Source organism: Capsicum annuum, chromosome 7 (assembly GCF_002878395.1).
Source record: "Capsicum annuum cultivar UCD-10X-F1 chromosome 7, UCD10Xv1.1, whole genome shotgun sequence".
Lineage (NCBI taxonomy): Eukaryota > Viridiplantae > Streptophyta > Magnoliopsida > Solanales > Solanaceae > Capsicum > Capsicum annuum.
Window position 1 is genome coordinate 205,932,510 of NC_061117.1, and position 6,581 is coordinate 205,939,090.

The window sequence follows — 6,581 nt, forward strand, 5'->3', positions numbered from 1 at the left end:
TTGTTATGATGTGGGAATTTTGGTGGGTCCCCCATATATTCTTTCTTATAGTTTGTTATTGTGAGGATAAAAATGTGAGTGGGTAGGGAGGTGGAAGCTTTTGATTGGGTAGGTTGTTAGGATAAGATAAATTAGTTAGAGGTATTGTTTTTGTTTATTTTTGTATTTTTGTGGGATATAATTACATGGGGTTGGACACATGGTAAGGTGAACTAAAAATGAATAAAATTAGACTTTGGGAGGAACAAAATTAGGTGTCTACAGTTATTTGAAAAGTGAACTTTTATTTTAAAATTAATTAAGTGTAATCACTTGAAAATGTGAATTCATGACTTAAAAATGGTTTAGTTCACTTGAAATGTAAATTAGAGACATGAAAATGGTTAAGTGTAGTCATTTGAAATGTGAATTCATGACTTGAAAATTGTTTAGTGTTGTCACTTGAAATGTTAATTAGAGACATGAAAATAATTAAGTGTAGTCACTTGAAAATGATCAAGTGTGGTGTTTTGAAATGTATATTGGTGACTTCAAAATAATCAAATGTAGTCACTTGAGAAGTGAATTAGTGTCTTGAAAATAGTTTAGTGTAGTTATTTGAAAGGTTAGCTTGTGTTTTGTAATTAGTAAAGTGTAATCACTTAAAAGTGTGAATTCATGACTTGAAAATTTTTAAGTGTTATCATTTGAAATATGAATTCATGACTTATGATTTAGTGTTGTCACTTGAAATTTGAATTAGAAACATGAAAATGGTTAAGTGTGTGAATTTGTGACTTGAAAATGATTAAGTGTAGTGTTTTGAAAAGTGTACTAGTGACTTCAAAATGATCAAATGTAGTCACTTGAGAAGTGAATAAGTGACTTGAAAATAATTTGGTGTAGTTATTTGAAAGGTGTAACACCCCGTAAAATTTTCGAGTCCTTAGAGCTGCTAAAGCATGCCAAGAAAAGTTTCACACTTAGAAAATTTGTCTAAGTGTTGAAAATTTTCCATTCCATAAGCCTTTGAAACTTTGACGAATTATTTTGTGACCTTCCTGACCTCCAATTCTTGATTTTCTTGTTGCGTTACGATGGGGAAAGTCAAGAGTACATCCCGGGTGAGTTTTAGAATTTTTAGATGAGACTAAGGTCGTGTTTGGGTTGGCAAAATAGTAGCTAAAGGCTATAGAGGGGCTCCGCCAAACTTAGAGCCTTGGCCCCCTCCCTCAGTAGCAAGGCACCACCCAGTCTACAAAAGTCTCTGTGACAGGCGCCGCCTTTCCACAGCCCTAGTGGCCAATTTTTCAGCATTTCACTTTCGTGTTTCCAAGGGCAATTTGATCAAATACCACCCCTATATAAGCTTCCTTAACACGAGATTCAACATATTTTCACCCAAAATATAAGGTTTTCTCTCAATTTTCCTCAAGAACAAGAATAAGGTTTTCTATTGAAGGTTCAAAATCAAGGAAATTCCTCCATTAGTTTTTCAAGAATTATATAGAAAGGTATGTTGGATGTTGATTCTTGGGTTCCTTCCACCCAAGAAGTCCAAGAATCCCTTTTTAAATTCAAAATTTTATGTTTATGAGTTTTTCATAATTTATGTGGTTTGAAGTTGAAGCCCATGTTAATATTCAGTTTTAATTCTTGTTGTGATCATAAAGATGAAAGTATTGACCTTAGTATGTGTTGGTTATGTGTTGTTCATGATAAAGTCCCTTCAAGAAACATGTTGAATTATGTAATTATGTTAATTTGGTGTATTAAATGTTGTATGGCCCCAGGGTGCCTCCCACATGTTTGATAAATTGCTTATGTGAAGAAAATAGTGTCATTGCAATATGAAGTATGTTATTCCCAAGCATATGTCAACTAGAGCATACTAAGTATTTGTTAAAAGGCCTAAATGAATGAATTATGATATGTTGCATGTATTCCTATTCATGTGAATTCCTTGTTGGATGAGTTATGAGATAGTAGCATGCTTTCCTTTACAATTACATGTTTAAGATTCCCAAGTGCTCGAAATGATGCTTCATTGGTTATGTTGTGAATGATAGACTATTGTCATAGTTGTTACGCAAGAGTTGTCATGTCTTATTTATTTGTTTATGCTATCGAGTCCTGGGGGTATTTAATACCCAAAAACTTAGCTTCTTCTCTAGAGCTGAGTCAGTCTCAAGATAGTCTCAGTCGTGCTATGATCAGTATATCTCAGTTAGTGACAGAAGATAAGAAAACTCAGCAATCTCAGTATTCAATTTAATCAAGTTCAGTATTCAGTTCAGACCTTAGTAGTATTCCGTCAGTCAATAGAACCAAGTGAAGTCAGTCAGATCAGTCAAGTAAGATAATCAGTAACAGATTCAGCTCAGTCTAGTACGATCTATGAATCAGTTCAGTTTCCATTTAGTTGGCAGTAGAATTCAGCATCGAGCGTAGGCAGGGATGACCCATTATATTTGGCTTGGCTCCAACCAGGTGTCACCCGTTAAATTAGGCTTGGCATCCTGGGTTCAAATAGAAGTGTCTTTACCCGTGGAACGGTATTGGCACCCTTCCAACTGGGATTATAGGTTGGACCCCAACTAGATAGAAGGGGTATGTCAGTTAGATGACTACCTCCCATAGTTTTGGTTTCAGCTTCAGTCTCAGTAATAGAACTCAGTTGAGGAGTCACCCATTATACTAGGCTCGACTACCTCTTAGAGGTCACCCGTTATATAGGCTTGATCTCAAATTTAGACAATCATTATCATTATCAGTAAACTTAGAGATTACCCGTTATTTAGGCTTGATCTCATATTCAGTTAATTAAATATCAGACATTATCATTAGTAGATTTTGAGATCACCCGTTATTTAGGATTGATCTCATATTCAGTTAATCAAGTATCAGACATTATCATCAGTAGATTCAGAGATCACCCATTATTTAGGCTTGATCTCATATTCAGTTAACCAAGTATCAAACACTATCAGCAGTAAACTCAGAGTTCACCCGTTATATAGGCTTGATCTCAGATATGGTAACTTAGTTTCAGTATCAGTAAGCTTAGACATCATTCTCAGTAGACTCAGTTACTCAGCATCCCCAAGTTAGCGAATTCAGATATCAGTACTACTAGATTCAGTCAGTAGTAAGTCAGTATTCAGAAACCCGTATTTCAGAATCTAGCATTAGTATTACTGCGATCTCAATTTTTAGTTTGTGCATTCATGCATACATCCTCATTTGGTATTCTCATGTTATTTAGTTAAGTAATGTTCATGCATAAGCCCTTGCATTTAGCTTTATCTCATCTAGCATACCAGTATATTCAAAGTACTGACGCATGCTTTTCTCTTGCGCTATGGTGCCTTATACCATAGGTTCAGAAGCGCGAGATCCAGAGCACCCATAACAGTCCAGACTCAGTCAGCAGTAATATACGTAGTAGTGAGTCCTCTTTATTCGAGGATGCCTCCTATTTCAGTTTTATGTTAGGTTTAGTTTATTTTCAGTAGACGGAGTTAGTTGGGGACATATCCCATCAACTCCATAGATCAGACAGTTAGAGGCTTTTTAGACTGATGTATCAGTATTCAGTTCTCAATTTTGAGTATTTTAGATGTTTTGAACCTTATGGTAAATTTTTGCCAATTTTCTACATTTGTTATATTATATTATACAGTGCTCAGGTACAGATATCAGTAGAGGGTTAGCTTGTGGTCTTTTGGAATCACGAGCACTGTGTTGCATTCGATTCTAGAAAATCAAGGCATTACAAACTTTGTATTAGAGCCTATGGTTCAATAGTGTCGAAGGAGTCTGAAAAGCCGCATCTAGTAGAGTCTTGTGCAAGGGTGTGTTATGCACCACATTTATGTACAGGAGGCTATAAGATGTTTTAGGAATAGTTTCCCTCCTTTCAGTATTCATTTCATGCGAGTAAGTATAAGTTCCAGATAATTCTTAGCCTAATCCATTCTTTCCTTTGTTTATAGAATATGTCTTCCAGAGAAGCTAGTGAAAGAAGTAATGAGAATCAGCCAGCCCCTCAGCCCCTTCGGGAAAATCCCTCAGATGGGCGTGTCTCTCATGCAGAGTTTAGAGCTGCTTTCACCACCTTAGCTCATCCAATAGTTGCGCAGAACAATTTGTACAATGCTATCCTATCTAGGCTTTGACTTGCACATAGCAGAATAAGGGAAGAGAGCGTAGAATGAATCAGAGGGGTAGAACAAATACCTCTGCACCAAGATCAAGGGGTAGTAACCGCTCCCAGTGCCACCAAAGATTCTCAGCACCAGTTTCACTATCAGTCTAGGCACCAATGTCTAAGTCTAATAATGTCAGTCGAGATGGAGCACCAGGCTCTAAGTCACTAGGTCGTGGGAAAAGTGTTCTCACTTATCCGCTTTGCGAAGAATGTGGTAAGAACCATAAGAGGGTTTGTAGAGCGGGCAACAATTTATGCTTTGGATGTGGTAAGTCAGGTCACTGACTATGGGAGTATAGAATAATAGCTCAAAGGGGTAAAGATTTGCACCAGCAGGGTGCCACCTCCAGCACCACCAGTGGGCAGCGCCCAATCAGGCTTTGTGCACCTCCGACTTACCATGATCAGGAAAGTTCTCTGGATATGGTTACGGGTATGTATGAGTTTCTCATCTTTATGTTTATGCTCAGTTAGATCCCAAGGCTTCTCTTAAACTTTCAATGAATCCTCCTTAGTGTTGGGCAGTTGCTTAGATGTGAGAGAGTAAGTGTTTCTTGTTAAGGAAATATTGTAGCATGCTTGTTTTACACAAGGCTTTAGTCACAAAGATAGGCTTGAATGTTATGTTGATGTGTAAGTGTCTAGACATATTTCGGATATTTGAGTAGGCTTGAACCTAGTAGGAGAATTTATTTCAGCTCAGACCTCAGCCGGTAGAGTTATCAGTGCCCATACTACAGAACTCTATCCATGTTATGGTTTCCTATTCAAATGTCTTATTCAAATCATACCAAGGTTCCTTACTCCCTAAGGTCATTAGAACCTTATAGAAAGAATGTCAGAGAAAACTTTAGTTAAGCTTAAGTTTTTAGCATGAGTTGGTGAGTAAAGCCAACAAGTCAGTTTAGCAGTCAGAGAGTCAGATTCATATAGTTTGTCTTCTCATCTTTTCATTTATGCATGCTATCAGAAACCTCAAACATGTAACTATCCCACAATAGAGTACTCTAGTAGTTGCGAGTAGAACTCAGTTCATGCGTCATGCATTAGATTCGGATCCCAAACGTTTAGTTATGATCCAGTTCATAGGTGCCTTGTGCATCGCCTTAGTTTTCTCAAGTACTTCAGTTAAGTAAGAGTTCTAAGAGGGACATAGTGTCCCAAGGGGGAGATACCTATGACTCCCCGATGTTTTCAAGTACTTAAACCCATTTAGTTTCATGCTCAGATTCTCATTACAAGCTAGCATCAGTTATCATTGCATAATCAGTCAAGCATTCATAAGTCAGTTCAGTCAATTAGTCATGCATTAGACATGCATGTTCAGTAGAAAAAGCTCAGTTTATCAGTAATTTCAGTTGTGCATATGTGAGTCAAGTATCCATGCATCAGATATGCATGTTCATTGTGAGAATTCAGCTTATAAATAGTTTAGTCCGGGTATTCTATGCATTAGCTATGCATATCCAGTAAAAGATTAAGTATATCAGTAGTTCAGTTGTATAGATATGTTTTAGATGTTCTCGTTACCTAAGTGAGTTTAGTCTATCAGAAATCTCAGCTTAGTCAGACATATTCGAGGACGAATGTTCTCAAGGGGGAGAAAATGTAACACCCCATAAAATTCTCAAGTCCTTAGAGCTTTTAAAGCATGCCAAGAAAGGCTTAACACTTAGAAAATTTGGCTAAGTGTTGAAACTTTTCCATTTCATAAGCCTTTGAAACTTTGATGAATTATTTTGTGACCTTCCCGACCTCCAATTCTTGATTTTCTTATTGCGTTGCGATGGGGCAAGTCAAGAGTACATTCCGAGTGAGTTTCAGAATTTTTAGACGAGTCTAAGGTCGTGTTTGGGTTGGAAAAATAGTAGCTAAAGGCTATAGAGGGGCACTGCCCAGCTTAGAGCCTTGACCCCCCCCCCCCCCCAGTAGCAAGGCGCCGCCCAGCCTACAAAAGGCTCTGGGAAAGACATCGCCTTTCCGTAGTCCTTGTGCACAGTTTTTCAGCATTTCACTTTCGTGTTTCCAAGGGCAATTTGGTCAAATCCCACCCCTATATAAGCTTTCTTAACACGATATTCAACATATTTTCACCCAAAATATAAGGTTTTCTCTTAATTTTCCTCAAGAACAAGAATAAAGGTTTCTATTGAAGGTTCAAAATCAAGGAAATTCCTCCGTTAATTTTTCAAGAATCATATAGCAAGGTATGTTGGATGTTGATTCTTGGATTCCTTCCACCGAAGAAGTCCAAGAATCCCTTTTTAAATTCAAGATTTTATGTTTATGAGTTTTTCATGATTTATGTGGTTTGAAGTTAAGCCCATGTTAATATTAAGTTTTAATTCATGTTGTGATCATAAAGATGAAAGTATTGACCTTAGTATGTGTT